This window comes from Myxine glutinosa, chromosome 11, assembly GCF_964187855.1.
Source record: "Myxine glutinosa chromosome 11, kmMyxGlut1.1, whole genome shotgun sequence".
Taxonomy (NCBI): domain Eukaryota; kingdom Metazoa; phylum Chordata; class Myxini; order Myxiniformes; family Myxinidae; genus Myxine; species Myxine glutinosa.
This window is the reverse complement of record NC_136271.1, coordinates 26,625,627-26,648,313: the sequence shown is the minus strand read 5'-3', so window position 1 is coordinate 26,648,313 and position 22,687 is coordinate 26,625,627. Positions and strand designations below refer to the sequence as shown.

Here is a 22,687-nt window from a genome sequence, read left to right as displayed (position 1 = left end):
GATTTGATTGCAGAGATGCATGATGGGGTGGAGCGGGTTTTAAGCAGGAGAAGCCTTGCGGCGGAGTACCGCAGAGCCATGCCAGCAGGAGCGAAGGGACGAGCACGAGGCCAAGGGTGAGGAGGCGAAACAATCATCACAACCCACGGGAGTGGGCCCGAGGAAACAGCGAAGGAGCCGAGCAGGTGAAGCCAGGAGCAGAGCCGGGACCATGCAGAGGGCAGACAGGAGCGAAGAGACGAGCACGAGGCCAAGGTTGAGGAGGCAAAGCGGCAAATGCTGCGGCAAACGACCGCCGCCGCTAATCAAGATCACGGCGGCAAACCGCCACCACCGCCGCTGCAAACAATGGGCACAACCCACGAGAGTGAGCCCGAGGAAACAGCGAAGGAGCCGAGCAGGTGAAGCCAGGAGCAGCAGAGCAGAGCCGGGACCGTGCAGAGGGCAGACTCAATGGCCAAAAATCCGCCACGACCACCAGGAAAGCAAGATACGGACAATGGTCCAGTCAGAGAAGCAGCGAGCAAGTGACGCCAGCGTCCTCTCACGACCGGACCGGAAAAAACTCTGAAACTCTGAAAAACTCTGATATTAAGTTCTGAATCAAAAACAAAGGTTCTGTAATAGGTACAGTGAAATAATGAATTGTGGAGACGAAATACTTTTGTCATTTTCAACTTATTTTTAGAGAAAATTGTGAGTTATTTGAAAATTGTGCAAGGGTGCCAATATTTTTGGCCACAACTAAATATGTTCCAAACGTAATACACTCCTTTCTAGGACGTTAGGCAGGAACATGAAATTCAAGTTGCAAAGATAGTTGATTAACATGAAGAGCAAATTAAAAAATTTGAGATGCATGAATAGATATTCGGAGGGATACGGAAGAATAAGTCATCTTCTTTAACGGCCACATTTATTCCCACGTTCTTGGCCATGGGAGGCTTTCCCCAAGTCTTTCAGCATCTGTCTGGCCAGGCGTGACGTTCAACTAAGGTTAGGGCAGGAATTTGGAATTTGGCCACGGTGTCGGTGACAGCTCGCCTACTCTTCGTGAGGGACACTGTGGGATCTTTAACGTCCACCAACTAATGCCGGCAGATGGGGTGCATAATGAAAAATGATCATAAATAACAAAATTCCAGTCTATTTGAGAAAGAACAGGCCTTTGCGAAGCAGAGGACATTTAGGCTGTTGATGTTTACACAGTCTGTTATAAATAAGATCTGAGTTGTTGTATTGTTTTCCTTTTTACTCTTTAGTTCAATTTTCCCATTTTTGATCCCTTTTTTCACTGCTCTTTCCATAAATATAGTTGGTCTTCTCTAATGGTTCTTCTCTATCCTGACCTATGTACCGTCTATTTTGCTTCAGAAGCTCATTTACACTTTAAGCATTGCAAAATCTATGCTGCTTAAGAGTATGTTGTATCACTTAACTAGTTTTAGGAACAATGAGGCTAAAATTGCAGAAGTTCATTTCTCTGCCCCCGTCCTCTCACCCCCACACTTATTTCACATTTATACTGCATTCTTAGTTACTGCTACTCCTTTCATTTCTTTCTACCTCTACTCATTGTCTAACTTTTTTTTCCCTATCCTGTTCCCCTTACCACCTTTCCTTCCTTTGCCACCCAGAACTTTTCCCACCTTTTGTCTGCTCAGACAGCACAAGTCTCTGTATGCTGTTTGTCATTCCACGCACGTTTTCCCATTTTGGAATCTTTCCACATCTCATTGCACTGTTCCGAACTTCATTTGTTCCGTGGTGGGAACAGAAACCGTTTCAATGGAGCTTTAGCAAGCTCACTTGATGCAGCACAAAATAAATGTACAGTTTCACTTCACAAAAGAAGGAAAAGAATTGAGCTAAGAAAGAGAGCAGTAAAGCTCATGGACATTTAATATAACACGGGACGATTCATTTACATTGTTTTTGCACCTGGTCAGTCGTTAACTTTTTCAGCAAGTTTAAATAAAGCGTTTTTGGAAAGAGTGTGATACTGCATCGAATTCCCCTAAAGAATGATCAATGTCTTCACCACTTGATGCTGCATTTTGAGCTTTATCACACGTGTAGTGGGAAACACCAATAATGAGGTAGCTTCTGTTACTTATACTGCTCTTGTCAAGAGTTACATTATCTTTTACATCTGCACCTATGGTAAGCTATACATCAAGGCACTTTTCTTTCACACACCAGTTTGGACAGTAACAGAAAGAGTGTCTCCTGCACTTATTGTCAAGACAAGCAACATAATTTCACTGCAATTTCCTGTCATCTTCAAATGTCACCATATTGGCTTCACTTCTTACCATTGCCAAAGGAGAGGGTATTGCATTTGGGTCTGTTTGTTTGGGTGTTTGTCCACACAGAATGTGCTCACGTAGGCCACAGATACCACCTATTAGTAGCCAGTAGTACACACTCTCTTTTTTCAACCGAATAAGTCGATAATTATTTATGGTTATGGTTGCCGGATTTGGACGAGTGTCCCGATCCCAATCCTGACGAACCAAAGTACACCACTAGATGGACTCGAGGTCAAATTCTCCACCCACACGATCACCAATTTAGTGACGGATTGTCGGAAAAGCCCATCACCATCCGCTGGGAAAGCCGAATTGATCTTCACTTCAGTTTTCGGCATCCAGATAGCTCTTACAAGAATCTGACGCTCTGTCAGGATCACCCTATGAACAGGAAGGAAGCCCGCACGGTGGATTGGATGATCCGGTTGTGGTTTTATGAAGCTTCTTGTGAGGTAATGCTACCGATTTCCCATGATCGTGCTTTTTAACCTCGCTGAGGTTAATAACCAAATGATGAACTGTAACCAGCTCACACAGGTTAATGGAAGTAATCAGATTTAATAAATGGGGGCGGGGAGTTTGGAGGAGAGGGGTGCACGGTACAAAACAAATTGACATTACAAGGAATTTCAGGAATGAAGTCGCGGATTGAGATGTGGATTTGGGGTGTATTAACGGGGGTAAAAAAGATCAAGGTTTTTGGATGGGGGAAGATAAGAGATGGTGGTGAACAGCTGTTTTGAAGACCTGGCGGGAGGAGTGGGATTGAAGAGAGTGTGGGAGTTTATTCCAGAGGCGGGAGAAAAGAGGAACTTAACCCTTTACGGTAAAGGCTTTACCTTATACATTCACGCCACAAATACTAGGACAAACTGGGAAATTCACAACAAACATGACCGGCAAGCCCGGATGTAGAGCAGGAGTCTGGTGGCATTTCAGTTCTAGACCAGTAGGAGGTAGCGGGTGTGGGGAGGGAGGGGCGGTGAGGGGCTGATCGTTCGGCACTCCGACCGAGGAAGGAACGAGGAACGCAGCTTGTTCGGTGAGGTGCGACACAGTAGCCCCTCTTTGCAGGTTCAGCGCATCCAGCAGCACTGAGGTGAACACAAGACTCCTCTTTGAACCTCAGGGAACAATTTGTTCGACGTCAGCCTTTTAAAAATAATTTCTCTCAGCTGTCTGTGGGTGTTCTCCAGCTCTTTATCATCCAGTCGATCTTAAGCTCTTTTCACTGATCATTAGATAATGGCTAACCCCCGCTCTAGCGGGGAAAAATGGCCTTTAAAAAACGATCATTCATTCATTCATTCATTAGATAATGGCCCAGCTGTAAGTGATGAACGAAGCTAGTGACAAACAGCTCAATTCAAGAGACATAACGGCTTTTCTTTCACCTGACTGCTGGTGATGCTAATTGCGGGATTAGCAGCCTCAAGACCTTGTATGACTTTAAAAGAAACATTGAAATGAAGAGATAACAGAGGATCGACATTTACGTCCATGTAGCTATATGAATCAAATTGGTGCCCCATTATATGAACTTTTCTAGAGCATTACTTGGTTCCTCCTCAGAACACAAGGGTAGTCCAGCATGCAACAAGAGATTTTTTTGAATGTCCCTTATTTTGTATTTTTGGCATTTTCTACAAGCTATGGAATGTCCTTTCTTTTCTATACTTTGCCACTTGGCACATACCCTTATATAAAGGGACCTTTTCAATGCCCCTGGCATTTTTCTCAAGAATGTCCCTTCTTTTCTATAGTTTGGCATTTTCTACAAGCTATGGAATGTCCTTTCTTTTCTATACTTTGCCACATGGCACATACCATATATAAAGGGACCTTTTTCTATGCCCCTGGCATTTTCCCCAAGAATGTCCCTTCTTTTCTATAGTTTGCCACATGGCGCATCCCATATAAAGGGGCCATTTCTGTGCCCCTAACATTTTCCCCAAGAATATAAAGCGGCCTTTTATATGCCCCTGGCATTTTCCCCAATAATTATAATATGAGTACGTCTATAATGTACATACAATTATCATGTAAGTATGTCTATAAAGTATGTACAGTTATAATGTGAGTACATATATAATGTACATACAATTATAATGTAAATATGTCTATAAAAGTATGTACAGTTATAATGTGAGTACATATATAATGTACATGCAATTAGAATGTGAGTACATGTATAAAGTATTTACAGTTATAATGTGAGTACATCTATAATGTGCATACAATTAGAATGTGAGTACATGTATAAAGTATGTACAGTTATAATGTGAGTACATCTATAATGTGCATACAATTAGAATGTGAGTACATGTATAAAGTATGTACCATTATAATGTAAATGTGCCTTTCTTGCATTTATGATAACCTAACTTGCTGACTATTTCAGGTAGGCACATCCTAGATTTTGAATAAGGAGTGTTTCTCTTTCTTTGCAAAGGTACAGCTATTACTGCCAGCCTCTTATCCCGAGGGTTTGTGAAATCGTGCAGCAAGGGTGTGAAATCGGCAAATGCACCAATAATGTTTGAAGCTGAGGTGTTAATTAGCCCAAAGTTTTAGAGTTTGATTTACTGAAACGATACCAGGGACTGAAGACGATGTCATTAAGGTTCAATAAGAAAATCCTGTTTTAACATAAAAGGAAGAAGTTATATTTTGTGTACTTGAGAAGAACACTGATTTAATAATGCATCCTACCAAGTGAAATGAAGAGCATCTAGGGTATTTGCAACCACTGACCTTTTTCTTTCATTTCTGTTGTTTATGAATATCTTTGTCGGCTACTCGGTCCAGTTTTCACCTGCCACACTGATAGCCATCTGGCATTGGATTTGCATAACTATTTATCAACTTCTGTCTTGCAAGAACATCACTGCTTGGCTATATCTCGAAGGTTGCAGGTGTAATGCTTGAGCTCATACACCGTTTTAATCGTGTGTAAGGTTTTGCTCACTTTTGGATAAAAGCTGACAACCAGTTTATCTATACTATAATAGTGGTGCAACTTAGCATAACAATTGTGCATTTTGTGAGGAAAGCACCAAATTCGGCACACGAGTCGACTATCCTATTATGAACAGATTTGGATATTGGGCCATCTCAAATTCAGCCCCTGATGGCTGTGGCAGCCATTTTCCAAAATGACACCTTCAGCTTGTTCCGACGAATTGCATCATCAATTGGCTTGGTCCTTTCCACCAGGCATTCTCTGGTGAAAGCCTGGAACTGCTCTTGGCCAATCTTCTTCACATTCCTGACAGTCTCAACTGCAGCAGGACCTGCAATTTCCTTTGTGTCAAGGACAACCAGATCCATGCTCTCTTCCTCAAAGGGGTTGCCAAGCTCTTCTATGACGCTGACAATGGCGCGGACATCCTTGGCGAAAGAGGTCTGCACACTTGGTGTCTGGTCGTGATGACGTGTGTCCTCTCGCCTCCCCCAGTGTTGATGGCCATCTTGGAACTCTTCTATGGCCCTGGCAACTTTTGGCCCGGCAATCATCCAACGCCGCAGGACACTTGGGTTGTCAGTGAGGCGGACTGCTCCACCATCTCCTTTGATGCAGGCGTTATTCTGTTCATGCGCCTGGTCGATTGGGATCGAAGAGAACACCTTCGTCTTCTGTACAGTGAAGTTGCCAGCCCTGAATTCTCTGGCTACATCTGGGTGCTTCATTGGGAGTGCAACCATGTCCCTCAGGTGAACAGGGACCCACCTGGCATAGTGTGTGTGGTCTAAGGCATGGAACCATGGGACCAGTTCCGTCAGGGCATCAAGGTACATCGTGAATGAAGCCTGCCGCAGAGAACGCACGTAGACCAGTACCAACATCTCTAGTTCCAGCACAGTTGCCCAGTACTGAAAGTTGGGAATGTCTTCTCCTCTCTGGTGACACCAGTCTTCGAACTCAGGCAAGTCTTCTGCATCATCAGCATATGTCATACAGTGGCGTTCATACGCACGGTGTTGCAGGATGTGCAGTGCCGCTGCAGTGATTTGATGAGCTCTTCTTGTGCGGGTGAGTGGGCAGCTCGCAGGAAGGAGTCGGCCGTCCCTGGCGTTGCAATCTCAGCTTGCAAATCTGCAAAATCTGCAAATCTTGCAAAAATCAAATCTCTGAATCTGAGATGGCCCAATATCCAGATCTTTTCATAATATGATAGTCTACAAGTGTGCCAAATTTGGTGCTTTCCTCACAAAATGCACAATTGTTATGTTATATTTAGCTTAGTTGCCGGACTATAAGAGAGATGTCTGTCTGTCACGGAGGTCTTATCATATAGCTGGAACTGGCTTGAAGTACAATGCGCATGTATCTCTATTAGCGCGAGTGAAGCCAATTTGAAGTGCTCCGGTGGCCATCTTAGCATGCCATTATTTTACTTCCTGAAATATTTGCTTTCATCAATTATATCGAAAAAATCACAATGCCTCAGTGTGCAGCATTCGGTTGCACAAACTCCTCTGGTAAGGCCTCGGAAATGTCTTTCTTTTGGCACGTGTGATGAAAATAGTCGACGATGATGAATCATCAGGCCCAGATTGACAATGGTGCCTGAGGAGCACAGGCCGGGTTCCCTTCATCTTGGGAAAGTTAGCATTGAAAAGTTAACTCCCCCACCCCATCCATGTGGGGTATGTTCCATTACCAATCAGCTTCCTATTGCTCGCCACGCCAGCCATTCCTTATCAACCATCTCCTTGGAGTGCTGGCCTGAGTGCTTAAGCCACTTGGCGAGCGCTCTACAAGCTCATTGGTAATGGAACACACATCTGCCTCCTCCTCCTGCACCCTGCTCACCCCTCCTCTTGCTCCCCTCTCCCTCCTCCTGGTCCCCACCCTCCACCATCCTCCTGCCTTTCTTCTCCATCCTCTTACTCCTTTCTCCCCGTCCTCCTCCCTATAAATCTCGGGAACAAAGTAAGGAAGAGACATATTGAGTGGGAAAGCAACCTGATGAAGGTGGACATTTTGGCACAGACATTTAATTTCATTTATTATTTTGCAGATATATCAATACATACATTGTGCCCCTGCATGATTGCTAAAAAGTGAACCAAATCCTTATCGAGTAGCTCTCATAAGCGACAGCGTAGCAAATTTGGAGGATCTGCATTGGATTCGCTGAGTGAACACATGTTTGATTGAGAGGCTGACAATAATCACAGTTTTGGACTGATTTGGAACGTCTCTGAATGCTATTGTAAAGTCCGATTCCATCACCAGATGCGAACAATGAATGAACAGCAAGGTGAGGAGCACATCAAGAAGAAGTACAGCAAGCTGATCTTTTTCTCTCATCAGTAAAGAATAACAGGTATCATCAATAGCTCACACTGAAGTGGCAATAATGGCTGAACTACTCGTGTAAAATACTCACTTATCATCATGTTGTTTTTCTGTGTTATGTTTGATGTGATTGTCCCTTTAACTGCACCTTTGCTTGCTCCAAAGTCGTAGCATCTTGATGATGAATGGAAGTTATATTTTATATTTTGTTAATTTATATTTTGTGTACTTGAGAAGAACACTGATTTAATAATGCATCCTACCAAGTGAAATGAAGAGCATCTAGGGTATTTGCAACCACTAACCTTTTTCTTTTATTTCTGTTGTTTATGAAGATCTTTGTCGGCTACTCGGTTCAGTTTTCACCTGCCACACTGATAGCCATCTGGCATTGGATTTGCATAACTATTATCAACTTCTGTCTTGCAAGAACATCACTGCTTGGCTATATCTCGAAGGTTGCAGGTGTAATGCTTGAGCTCATACACCGTTTTAATAGTGTGTAAGGTTTTGCTCACTTTTGGATAAAAGCTGACAACCGTCGTCGGGGCGGTTACGGTTTTTCGAAGCTGTTCCACGATCTTCACGCACGCTCGAAGTTAAGTAATTGTCACATTTGTATTTTGTCGAAACTGTATTTATCTTACGTGTGTGCACCTTTTGCGTGTCCCTCGGAGGATTATCGGTGTTAATCTTTCATACCTGTATAAAATAGTCGAGTATTTCGTGCCACGCGGCCTAGTTGTTGAAGCTTCCGACCTTGAGGCCTGGTTCTCTCCGGGCATCCAAAGCGGTTATTTTTTCATTCGTGTGTTTGTCAAATTTCAACTCGTTATTTTATCGTCCATGCGTTATTGTTTGTTTATAGTTAGTTTTGGTTTGAATTTCCTGTAACTCGTAATTAATTAATCGTGTTCTGCTTGGCTTTTAGTTTTTTCCCTTCTACCCCGAACATAATACTTTTTGTCTGACGTTTTAAATCGCCCCCCCACCCCCCCCCACCCCCCCCCAAAAAAAACAAACAAAACAAAAAAAAACATTTATTTTCCTTTCTCCACGTGTGCTGTTGTCTCATCCTGTACTTTCTGTCCAGGTGTGCTGTTCGCCCCGCCCCCATTATCTCCTTGCCATCCACCTTTTGCCCTGTCCACGTGACTCGTGGTGGTCCCTCTCGGCTCTCCCCCCGTTGGTATTTTGTGCATATAAGATTGTTTGCGGTTCTGTTTCAATATTATTTAAATATGTTTAACCTTTCCCCTTCAGTGTTTTATTCAGTGGTATATTACAACATGCTGTTTTTCTTCCTATTTAAAAGGCTTTTCTCAATTTCCTCTCCAACTCCTTCCACGTCAAAAAAAAAAAGAAATTCAATATCTTATACGTCTCCCTCACTACATGGTCTAAATTCACATTCATTCCACCCCTCCTCCATCGTTCTGAATCGGATTGCTAACTTGAAAATCACAACAAACCCAATTTGTTATCAATGTTCGTCTTTCATTAATCATCCACTTTCTAAACTCCCCTCCTGCCCCTCCCCTCCTAAACTCCCCCCACACCCCTCCTCTCCAATTCTCCCTCCTCCCCCCTCCTCCTCAAAGCTGCCTCCTCCCCACTTCGGCTCCCTTCTATCTCATACCTCCTCCCCCCCCCAACCTTCTACTTTCCTCTGCCCCCCCTCAAACAACCCCTCACTGTGCCTCATCCCTTCACCATCAAACCTTTCGTCCTCCTCATCCTTCCCTTTCTTGGAACTCTTCTGTAATCTCTGACACACTATCAACTGCTCTCCATACCTCCCCCTCTCATCCTTCATCTTACCCTACTCCTCCCCTCCCCTGTCCTGTACCCGATGCTCCCCCTCTCTCTTCATTAACGGTATGGACCTCAAACATCCGGGGCCTTCGCTCAAACCTGACTGATCTCTCCATACAGGTTGCTTCTGACAATCCAGACTTGATGTGCTTAACAGAGACTTTCCTCCTTCAAGATGTCTCTGATTCCTTAATATCTCTTCCTGGTTACTCCCTCTTCCGGTATGATAGACCTGAGCCTCGCTCTGGTGGTGGGGTGGCTATCTTTATCAAAAACTCTCTTCCTCACTCTCCTTGCACTGCCCTCTCTCCTCCTCACCCCCAGGAGTACCTCTGGCTACGGCTTCCTCTCCGCTCCCACCTTTTGTTCATATGTGTTCTGTACCGCATTTCACTCAGGCCGACTGGGACGGTCTTCAAGCAGCCAACAATCGTCTGGATTGGTCTCCCATCTCCACTGCCTCTGACATCAATTCTTCCTGGGAATTCTTCCAAAGCAAACTGATCTCTCTCATGCACAGATTTATCCCATCTCGCCTTCAGTTGTCTTACCCTTCCTCCCGTCCATGGTACACTGAATCTTGTGGGGAGGCAGTTGCCCTGAAACAACTTGCCTTTGCCTCTTGGAAGGCTAATCCAACTGAAGGCAATCTCAGTTCCTTCCACCAAGCTCGGAACAAGTGTGTGTCTACCCTCAGGAGTGCCAGGAAGCACTATCTCTCCTCACTCAAGAATGAACTCTCAAACCTGTCTCCTTCCTCCAAATCCTGGTGGCATCTGGTCAAATCCGTTTCTGGTGTTTGTTCCCCCTCCATCCCCTCCCTTACCTCAAATGGCCACACAGTTGACATCGCACGTGACAAAGCCGAATGCCTCAACTCTGTGTTTGCCTCAAAATCTTTAGTCCCAAACCCATCTCTCTCTGTTCCCACCTTTCCCAGTCGAACCCAACTGCTCCTGGACTCTGTGTCCTTCTCTCCTGACAAGGTGGAGGAGTTTTTGTCAAACCTCGACTCTGATTCTGCAACTGGACCAAACAGCATCAGCCCACGGGTCCTAAAATCCTGCTCTGCCGCTCTATCTCACCCTCTCTCTGTTCTTTTCACCCTATCTTTTGCTCAAGGTCATCTGCCAGCATCCTGGAAATCAGCAAACATTACCGCTTTACACAAAAAGGTGCAAAAACAGATCCTTGCAACTACAGACCAATCAGCCTGCTCGCAATTATCAGCAAAGTCATGGAATCCATCATTGCTTCGGATATGAAATTTTTCCTCTTCTCCAATGGCTTCATCTCTGATCATCAATTTGGTTTCAGACCAGGTCACTCTACTCTGGACATGCTGCTTCTGCTGTCTCAACAATGGATGGAGGGCCTCAATGCCAAACAGGAAATCAGAGCTGTCTCCCTTGACATATCACGTGCCTTCGATACGGTCTGGCACCCAGCTCTGCTCACCAAACTCTCCTCCTATGGTATCCATGGAAATCTCCATGCATGGCTTGCAGACTTCCTCTCTGGTCGTAGTCAACATGTGGCCCTGAATGGATTTCTCTCATCTCCCGTTCCTGTTCAGGCTGGAGTTCCCCAAGGCAGTGTGCTGGGCCCTGTGCTTTTTCTGGTCTTTATCAATGATCTCTCCGACTCTCTGGAAAATCCTCTCTATCTCTTTGCTGATGACTCCACTCTCTGCCGCTCCATTCCTCTTCCCTCAGATCGGCAGTCTGCAGCCTCCTCACTCTCTGAAGACCTGGACAAAATCACAGACTGGTCAAACAAGTGGAACATGTCTTTCAATCCTGACAAATCTCACACTCTTACTATGTCTCTCCGAAAAGATCGACTGGAGAACCCTCCCATCTACTAAATGGCCACCAGTACACCAAACAGCAATTCTTGCAGAATGAAATGGCCACCAGCACACCAAACAGCAATTCTTGCAGAATGAAATGGAAGATGTGAAGATGTCAACAATCCTCTCCAAGAAGTTCTGTCGCTCAAGCTTTTGGGTCTCACTATCTGCCATGATCTTTCTTGGGAAAACCACATTTCCAAGCTGGCCTCCAAAGCCAGTCGCCGACTGGGCATCCTCCGTCGTGCGAAGTCCTTCCTCGGCACACCTGAGCTCCCCACCACATACAAGGCTTTCATCCGCAGCTCAATGGAATACTGTTCTCCTCTATGGGCTGGTGCTCCTGCCTCACACCTAGCTCGGCTTCACGCTGTTGAAACCAAAGCTTTCAGAATCATTGGAATCTCCCGCGATGAAGCTAGCTCTGAGGGTCTTTCACTCACTCACCGCAGGCAGGTAGGTGGTCTTTCTGTCTTCTACCGACTCCTCTCCGGCCTTGCTCCCCCAGCTCTCTCTGTGCTCTGTCCCCCAAATATTCCTACACGTCGCACAAGATCTGCCAGCAACCCTCTGATGGTTAAACTGCCGAAATCTCGGCTCTCTGCTCACCTTCACTCTTTCATTCCTCTTTTCTCCCGCCTCTGGAACAAACTCCCACACTCCCTTCAATCCCACTCCTCCCTCCGGGTCTTTAAAACAGCTGTTCACCACCATCTCTTATCTTCCCCCATCCAAAACCTTGATCTTTTCTACCCCCACTAATTCACTCCAGATCCACCTTGTTTGAAATTCCAACTTCTTTCCTGGAAGTTCTGGCAGTGTCCATATGTTTTATACCTCTCACACCCCCCCCTTCCCATGCCCCCCCCGAAAAGCCCTCTCCCTCCCACAGATCTCTCGATGTCTCCATGTCTCTCGGTCCCTGCTCTCAAATGTTGTGTTTGTGTCCTTCCCCCTCTCTCCCCATCTTGTCTACCGCTCCCGATGTTATTTGTTTTATGTGTCGGTTTGTCTTTCTGTGCGATTAATGTTCGCTCTTTCACGAGCCTCGATCTTGTATAAAAAAAAAAAATGGGGGGGGGGGGGGGGGGGTGGTGTGAATATTTTGAAAATTTTGAAAGAAAAAAAAAGTTTTTTATTTTCTGGATTTAAAAAAAATCTCTCTATAGTGCCCAAGCCTTTGTAGCTATGTGAAAGGTAATAATAAATGATCCCTAACCCCATTCCTTAGTGGGTTTATGGAAGTGTTCCCACAAAAAGTAGAGAAGAAACAAAATTTGATTACTTCAAAATGCCGACAGGAATAGAATGGCATCGGGAAATGCTGGGTACCATTGCTTGTATTAAATATAACTAGAACGACACTCTTCGATGTCACGACATCGACCGATATGCCTGCGCCCACATCATTACATCATCATAATACTTGTACCAAGTTTGATTTAAATCCATTCAGCTGTTCTCAAGTTATCACATTTTACCTGACATGACCTCTGACCTTTGGCCTTTAACCTTGGGACCCCAAAATCTAATGAGTTCATCTTTACATCATTATACAATATACATACCTGCAGCAAGTTTGACTAAGATCCCTTCAGCCGTTCTCAAGTTATCGCAGTAACGAAGACATATCACGGACGGACAGCCGGACGGACAACCTGAAAACGTAATGCATTGGTCGACAAAAATTTTTTTACCATTTTTACATACTACTAATAAAAGAAGATGTGAAATAGCTTGTTATTCAAAGCTCATAATATTCATACATAAAACCTCCATTTGTTGTTTGGAGCAGCAAGGTCACCTTTTTAAGGCAGCCTTACTGATTCTGTGCAGCACACCCAACATTATTGTTTGTTCAGCCCTGGAAAAATATATCCATATACTGCATCCACATGGCAACACAAGTCTGCATGGTCTCCTAGGACATCATCATGCACTTCTGGATCTTCATCTTGCTCCTGTTTATCAGAAGGGAATTTTATAGCAAGTTCGAGAATTATATTTTACTAGCGAGGTACCTGTGCCAGGCATGGGTGGAGAGCGGAAAGCAAGCAAACAATGCGGAAATGGTGAATGCTAAAGCATGAAACCAGTAAATTCCACATTCCTGTGGCACCTTCAGTCACACGTCAGACATGGACAGCATGGGCAGCAGGTTCGTCAAAGACTTAGGTTAAAAAAAATGACGAATGGAACCATTATATATTTGTAGATGAGTTAATCTCCAATGCACGTCTACATATACTTGCATCTTCTCTTTTAAAATTCTCTTTTAAAATTAGACAGTGATTAATGATTTTCAATGGATTTCAGAAAGAAGGGTTCCCCTGAGCGAATACTTTACTTGGGAGGGGCAAAGAGACTTTCAGTCGATAACTTTAAATGCTATAATCGTTAATTGCTGAGATTTAAAAAATTCTGCAGCAAGTAAAAAAAATGTATTCCAAAATATTGCACTGCGTACATGAAGGGATCATTTGCACGAAATTTTTATGCTGTGACATTTTTGCTTGTTCGCAAGTACACTGACTGGGGCTTTGACCAGGGGTATGAATGATTATGAGGTGGCATTTCTCTGGGACAATCATGGTTATTAGCAAGTTGTACCACCGATTGAGCATTTCTCACAAGCCGCCACGCAATCAACCCGTCACTTCATTGGTTTGCCATATTTCAGACAGGAATTCAATCTATCTATATAGCAAATGCATATCCGATGGGATTTTATTGCAAATTATGTCTACTGGTTGCAGCATTTCCTCCCCAAGAATCAGTGGATTTTAGGTTGCAGATAAAATGTTGATACTATGTCTCCCTGCTTGCTGCAGGAGGGAGGATTGAACATGCCAGTGTGCGAGCTCAAAACTTTACTCTTTTAAGAAGGTGACATACATGAGATATTACATGCCCAGTGGTGAGTGATATAAGATAGACATGCATAACTAGCTCAAGGTCCTTCTGAATGACGTTGTGCTCCGTGATGCGGAGCTCCCATTACTCTGTCTTGTTGTCATGACATTTTAGGCACTCTGGTTTCATTATTACAAATTCTTTCTTTTATGGGATTGATTAAATGGGAAGACAGATGTGGAGTTTGTGGGAGGCAGCTAAAAAGGATCGTCCTAGGTTGTTTAGCAGCTTATCAGTCTGCTTGTCAACAACGCTCTCTTTTGTAATTCACCTTTATTCATGTTTGTAGGGTATAAGTGGTAAAATAAACATGAGTGACCTTTTTTCATGAAAATGCTTCAAATTGCATTTAAAATTATTGTCGCTATGATACCCGAGTTATTTCGCAATATATTGTGGTCCTTTCTCAACAGAGAGAACACATTACATATTTTAAATGTGTGCCGTCGTTGCAGCATGTAACTATCGAGGTTCTTTGTACGTGGCATGAAGGCTCACCTTGTACACCGGCTCATTTCACCCTTCACTGCTCCCTCATGGGCTCAACCCATTGGCTGCTGATGGAATGTGGAGATGCCGAGCTCTTGTGCCTGAGTGAGCTTCCGAACAAAGGCCTGTTTGGAGCACAGTGGTTAAAGTTTTGTTATTGTCTCAAAAAGGCTTTGAGGTTTGGCTCCAGAGGGTAGTTGCAAAGATCGGTTTCCACCACAAAAAACCTTATCTGCAAGCTCTACGTATATACAGTCACGTGAAAAAGTAAGTACACCCCATGTAAAGTTTTGACTTTTTCAACATATTTCAACATACAGCTATTTGATCTTCATTTCAACAATATTGACAGATAAAGGTGATATAATATAACAAATATCATGAAACATTTACATTTTGTAGTCCATTGTATAATTTAAATAAACATAAATGCAAATTTCGTATGTGGAAAAAGTAAATACACCCCTACATTTATCACTACTTGAAACACCTAAAATTAGAATCAGGTGCGCCCCAGCTCAGGTGCAAATGATTAGAACATCGTTGGAGAGGATCTTGGAGGAACCTGTCTTATTTAAACCTCAGACATTTAGTTTGGTTTGCTCTTTGTTGTTGCAGTGTGCGGCGTCACCATGCCTCGATCAAAAGAGCTCTCTGAGGCCTTCAGAAAGAAGGTTATAGATGCCTACGAGTCTGGCAAGGGATTTAAAAAGATCTCCAAACAATTTGAAATCAATCATTCGACTGTCCGGAAGATCATCTACAAGTGGAGAAGATTCCAAACAACTGCCGACTTGTTCAGGCCAGGCCGCCCCAGCAAGTTCAGCCCGAGCGCAGACCGCAAGATGCTGAAAGAAGTCTCTAAGAACCTCAGAATGTCATCACGGGACCTACAGGTAGCTTTTGCCACTGTTGATGTCAAAGTGCACGAGTCTACCATTAGAAAGAGGCTCCACAAATTTGATCTACATGGGAGGTGTGCCAGGAGGAAACCTTTCCTGTCCAGAAAGAACATTAGGGCAAGACTAAAGTTTGCCAATGAACACCTAGGCAAAGACCAGCACTTCTGGAACAATGTGCTCTGGACAGATGAGTCAAAGGTAGAGCTATTTGGCCACAGTACCAGAAGACATGTTTGGCGAAAACCAAAGACAGTATTTGACCACAAGAACCTGATACCAACTGTAAAGCATGGTGGTGGAAATATTATGGTTTGGGGCAGCTTTGCTGCATCAGGGCCTGGGCAGCTCACCATCATAGAATCCACTATGAATTCTTCATTGTACCAGAGGGTGCTTGAGGATAATGTGAGGCCATCTGTCAGAAAGTTGAAGCTCAATCGAAGGTGGACCTTGCAACATGACAATGACCCTAAACATACCAGTAAATCCACCAAGGAATGGCTGAAAAGAAATAAATGGAGGGTTCTGAAATGGCCAAGTCAAAGCCCGGATCTAAATCCCATCGAGATGTTGTGGAGGGATTTGAAACAAGCTGTGCATGCAAGAAACACCTCAAACATCGCACAGCTGAAAGAATTCTGCATGGAGGAGTGGGCAAAAATTTCTCCCAGTCGATGTCAGAGACTGGTAGACAGTTATATGAAATGCCTACTTGAGGTTGTTTCTGCCAAAGGGGGCAATACCACCTATTAGAGCGAAGGGTGTACTTACTTTTTCCACATGCGAAATTTGCATTTATGTTTGTTTAAATTATACAATGGACTACAAAATGTAAATGTTTCATGATATTTGTTAAATTATATCACCTTTATCTATCAATATTGTTGAAATGAAGATCAAATAGCTGTATGTTGAAATATGTTGAAAAAGTCAAAACTTTACATGGGGTGTACTTACTTTTTCACATGACTGTATATAAATAGTAGCTTGGCTCGGCTCGCTAGGCTCGCTTCACCACGCGTCGTTACAGAGGAACGGGCTTGTTTTAGCTGGGGATAATAACTGTACCTGAGTTGCTGTGTTGTCATAATTTACACCAATCATAATGCAAACAATTATTTTTCACAAATTTATTTGAGGTGTTTGTGATATTACATTTTTATAAACAATTTAGGTTGAAAATTTTTTTAAAAACTGAAAAAGAACCGCGGATGAATAGGGATTGGAAGTTTGGGGTGATTACAACTCACCACCACAAAATTAAAAACACCTCACCACCACGTAATTCAAAACATCTCACCAGCATGTAATTAAAAACACCTCACTACCACGTAATTCAAAACACCTCATCACAACATAATTAAAAACACCTCACTACCATATAATTCAAAACACCTCACCACCACGTAATTCAAAACACCTCACCACCACGTAATTCAAAACACCTCACCACCACATAATTCAAAAAACCATACCGCCATGTAATTCAAAACACCTCACCACCACGTAATTCAAAACACCTCACCACCACGTAATTCAAAACACCTCACCACCACGTAATTCTAAACACTTCATAACCACATTATTAAAAACACTTCACAACCACAGAAACAAAAGTTTGAGGGAGTCGTTCAGTGACAATACAGACACTGCCCAGATATGTAGAAACTGTATATAGATAGATGACTGTACCTGAGTTGCTGTTTTGTCATGGTTTACACCAATCGTAATGCAAACAATTATTTTGCACAAATGTATTTGTAATATACGTGTTTGGCTATATCACTTAATGGTGAAGAATGACTTAAAAAATTCTCCTAGCTGGATTTTGATCCCGCTATTCACCAAAATTGAATCGATTCTTGTCACACACACAACCTGTCCAACAAGTTTCGTCCATATCCATCCATAACTTTTTGAGATATCTTGCTATGTATCGTTTTTGGCCCTATCTCCCAATGGTGAAGAATCACTTAAAAAGTTATAGTAACCGGATCCGAATCCAGATCTTCACCAACATCTAATCATTTTGTCCTTGTCACATACGCTACATCTCTGCCAAATTTCGTCCGAATCCATCTACAACTTTTTGAGATATCTCGTTCACAAACGGACAGACCGACAGATAAATGAAAAATCACTCATGGGCGACACTTGGCAAAAGAGAACAAAGTAGAATGGCACTCAGTCGAGCATCCTTTTGACCTCACAAATAATTGGTGGTTGAATTATGTGACCTCAATGCGGATGGTTCGGTGGATGTGTGGAGTATCGTTGAGAAAGAGGAAGACAAATGATGAATTGCGAAAGATGATGGGAATAGAGCCTGTGATTGATGCTGTGAAGAGGAACAGGTTGAGATGGTTTGGTCATGTGTTGAGGAAGGATGAAAGTGACTGGTTGAGAAGAGTGATGGAAATGAATGTAGAACGAAGTAGAGGACGGGGAAGACATAGAAAGACTTGGCTGAAGGTGCTGGAAGAAGAAATGCGGGCAAGGGGGTTAACAAGGGGAGATGTAGAAAATAGGGCAAAATGGAGAAGATTGTCATGGGGCCCGCAAGGCTAAACCCCGCTCTAGCAGGGAAAATGGCCTGAAAATGCCTGTTGTTTGTTGTTGTTGAATTTTGTGACCTGATATGCAAATCGCCTTCAACTTTTAAGTTAATCGGATGAAAAATGACAATTTTCGAAATTTGGCTTATATTGATCTCAAAAATAGTTGGTGGTTGAATTCAGTTCACTTCATGAAGTTATTTCAGCATGAAGACCAGAAAATTGTCTATGAAAGAAAAGCAAGTAATTTGGAAGCAGAAATAACAGAATAATTCAATTAGAACCATAGCACTAAAATTGGGCATAACAAATACAACAATTTGGAATATCTTGAAAAAGAAATAAACCACTGGTGTACATAGCAATATACAATGGCCAGGTTGGCCAAAGAAAACAACTGCAGTTGATGACAGAAAAATCATCAGAGCTTTCTTGAACTGGCTCACTCATCGTTATTGATTATGTAACTAATGGCTAGATTATGTAACTAAGAATGAATTCAGAAGTGTACAGAAACATTTTGTCTGCCTATTTACAAGAAAATGCCTCCAAACACATTGTGCGGTGCTTCATCACGCAGCAAGAAAATGACCCGAAACACACTGCCAACACAAGGAGTCCATGAGGGGGGGAAACGTGGAAGATTTTCGACTGGCCAAGTCGATCTTCTGATTTAAATCCAATGGAGCATGCATTTACTTGCTAAAGAGAAGACTAAAGTTAGAAACCCCCCAAAATAAACAACTGAAAATGGCTGCCGTCAAGGCTTGGCAGAGCATCTCAAAAGGAAGATACCAATAGTTTGGTGATGTCGACAGGTCACAAGCTCGATGCAGTTATTGCATGCAAGAGATATGCAACCATTTACTAACTACTGTATTATACGTGTTTAACTTTAATTTAATCTGTTCCAATAATTATTACTAGCCGAAAACCGTGGAACATCCACGGAAGGGAGGATGTGGTGTATGGATAGAGTGTACCATTATGGATGGCATAGGGGATTTGCTTGTCCGAGTAAGAGTTAGGAAGAAAGATGAGAATGAAGAGTGCGTATATGAACAACGATCGCCGACACCGGCACAAATGCATGCTCTGGATTGTCCACTCAGTGGACGGCTTGCTTCACCTTCGCCCAGCAGACGCCAATACGATGGCGTCGTATCGGCAGTTAATCGGATGCTTTTGGGCCCCAACGTCGGCTAATTCAGATTTTTCGAGTATGTCTGTACGTCATAAACAAAGAGCGCGGTTCGTAGATCGTAAATCCATTCGTGCCGTGGGCATTGGGTCACTGGGTGCGGCGTAAAAGGGATAACAAAGTCGAGTCCTTACGCTATTATTATATAGACTAGCCGAAACCCGTGGAACATCCACGGAAGGGAGGATGTGGTGTATGGATAGAGTGTACCATTATGGATGGCATAGGGGATTTGCTTGTCCGAGTAAGAGTTAGGAAGAAAGATCAATTTTCACTTGTGCAAAAATGCTACTCACAATTACATCGCCTGTGCGTCGGCCTGTGATTGAGCCAGAGAGTTGGCCTGTGAGTCAACTTCCTTTCCAATGTCTGCAAGAGTTGAAATACTGATTGTGAATGTGTAAAATTATATGAAAGAAGAACATGCATATCAATAGACGATGCCATCGAAAAGGAAAGCAGCTGTCCATAGAAAAGGATGTCTGACATCAATTTGACATTATTGCACAGGAAATGACAAACAAAGAAACAGTTCATTTCCATCGGGTAATATTACGATGAGAGATCAGCCGATACCTTTATTATGTCCATCAGCATCCATGGCACTTAGAAAAAAAAAACGTGGCATCAGCCAGCCGCAGCCAACTATCACGTACCGTCTCGAAGTCAATGCCATCCTTTTATCTCTTCGTATACAACTCACTGATCGCAACGTCACTCCATTTAACTTTATTAAAATGACGATAAAGACGTGAAACCCGTGGAACATCCACGGAAGGGATATCGTTCGTCTGTTTTCAGCTCGTTATCTTTAAGCTTCCTTACGTCTCGCCACCTGCTACACCTCTCTGAGTTACGAGGATTTATGCAACGCACCCCGAGTATCGCAACGTCACTCCATTTAACTTTATTAAAATGACGATAAAGACGTTTCCTCATATATCCTAATTTCAAATGTTCAAGGGAATAAAAAAGCTTCCTTACGTCTCGCCACCTGCTACACCTCTCTGAGTTAAGAGGATTTATGCAACGCACCCCGAGTATCGCAACGTCACTCCATTTAACTTTATTAAAATGACGATAAAGACGTTTCCTTATATATCCTAATTTAAAATGTTCAAGGGAATAAAAAGACCATTTGGTTCACACCACCCATCACACCACTCGACTGTCGAATCAGCGGACGGCTCGCATCGCCTTCGCCCAGCAGACGCCAATACGATGGTGTCGTAAGATGGCATCGTATCGGCCGATAATCGGATGCTTTTGGGTCCCAAAGTCGGCGAATTCAGATTTTTCGAGTATGGCTGTACGTGATAAACAAAGAGCGCGGTTCGTAGATGGAAAATGCATTAGTGCCGTGGGCATCGGGTCACTGGGTGCGGCGTAAAAGGGATAACAAAGTCGAGTCCTTACGGTATTATTATATAGATTATTATGCTACATAAAATGGTGGGCTGAAAGCCTGGTGTTGGCTTAGCGGTTAGGGTGCCGGCTTGGGATCCTAGGATCCTGGGTTTGAATCCCGGTCGATCGCTGAATTAACGCCAGAGGGTTGACTCAGCCTGTCATCCTTCCAAGGTCAGCAAATTGAGTACCAGTTCATTGGTAATTCCCTGTGTGTCGCAAGAGGCGACCAACAGGCCAGGGTTGGCGGCAGGAAGGGCACCAGGCCATAAAACATTGCTTCAAAAAAGGGGACCACGGTACCCCCAAAAAGGCCAACCCCCTGCTCTGCGGGGAAAATGGCCTCTAAAAAAGGCGGTTATAAAATGGTGGGCTGAATATAAAAAGTGATATTGTTCTACAATGGTAAAACATATATTCATAGAAATACCCAGAAATAAAAACTGACCTTCTGTATTTTTGCCTCATCTTCATCTTTTGATCTCAAATGCAAATTTCTTGAGTATAATGCTTGAGTATATGTATAATTTCCCAATTTCTTGAGTATATGGTATATGGCTGTAATCAGAATTTTTGGTAAGGATGGTTTAACAAGCCTACTCCATGTAAAAAGGGTACTGATTCCTAAAAAAAACAACTAGTCTTATTGACGCCACCTAAGGCAAAATTGCCATTTTAGACACTTTTGGCCAAATTATTACCATATTTGGACAAATTATATTTGGCCGCATTTGGGTGTTCTGATGGTGTACATCTATTTTTAAAGGGTACTGAATCACATAATATAGGTTGTATTTACAATATATAATGAAGAAGTGACCAATGTTGGCCAATGTTTGGCCAGTTTTTGATCAAGATTGGCCAAATTTGAAATTCCACAGTGCGAAAAGATTGCATGTTCTCACAGTCTTTTCATATAGTGTGCTTAATACAAGTGATATGGGATATTTACTATAAAGTTTAAAATCTGGCCGCATTTGGTCAAATGGCCTTTTTGAGTAATATTTTGTGTTTTCATTGCAGATGGTTGATTGTGTAGAGGTGGTTTTGCAGTGTGACCTGTGGTGATACAGAACATGATGGTGATGCAGTGGCTACATTTACTAAACAGACATGGGAAACAGGTGGAGACATATAGCCCAAGCCAGAAAACAATATCGGAAGAGATCAAAGTACCTTGTTATACGTGAATCCATTAGCTTTGAAGCTCAACACCGCCTCATTATGGCTTTCACAGTGGCTGTTACAGTAAATTGATGGCTTATCACGTTATCAGATACAGTCAAACGAAAAGAAAACTTGTTCTGATGAAGATATTGTTCAAATAAGTTCTATGGTTGATAAGCCACCAGTTGTAACTACCTCAACTATTGGAGGGCTGCAGAAAAAGTGTATTTTCTTCAATGGTCCGGAACGCAAGCATTTCTCCAGCGGTTTTGACACGCTATTTCCATGTGAGACTATACAAGCACAGAACAGTATTATAAATGCTGAAAAGCAACTGAAAGCCAAAGACTTCCTTCGTGAATATGAGCACATCGACTTCATCGCTAAGGAAGTCAAGTACGACAACACATGCAAAGCAAGGTATATTTCTCAGGGTGCCAAGGCTCAAGTAAAAGTAAAAGGTGCAACGTACACAAAGAGACAATAATCTGCTTTCTTAAGATTACTTTCATATATAGCCTCTGAAATCTTTCTGAAAGAGGTATTAAAGAAATTGGTTGATGTCAATAAAACCTACATTTAATTCCTCACAGAAGAAGAGTTTGATGAGCCGAACTCTGAACCATACAATCTTTTGTCCAAAATCAAAGAACATTATGGCAGCAAGCTTCAGGTTGATCAAGAAAGTCAGAAACATGGTTACCTATCTTTCGATCGCAAATAATTGAAGCAGGCATGCTTCCACCCTGCAAAGATGTTCTGGTGCAAA

General features: G+C 43.0%; 1 protein-coding gene across 3 annotated transcripts in view; it reads left to right on the top strand.

Annotated features, from left to right (window-relative positions):
• Positions 1-22,687, top strand: part of CDK17 (cyclin dependent kinase 17) — a 219,809-nt gene that overhangs the window by 88,998 nt on the left and 108,124 nt on the right. For 2 of the 3 annotated variants that reach the window (XM_068130388.2, XM_068130387.2), the window contains one exon: positions 7,555-7,645. The exons of the other annotated variant lie outside the window; for it this stretch is intronic. The gene's annotated coding sequence lies outside the window, so the exon portion shown is untranslated. The remainder of the gene's footprint in view (positions 1-7,554; positions 7,646-22,687) is intronic. 3 annotated transcript variants of the gene reach the window in all.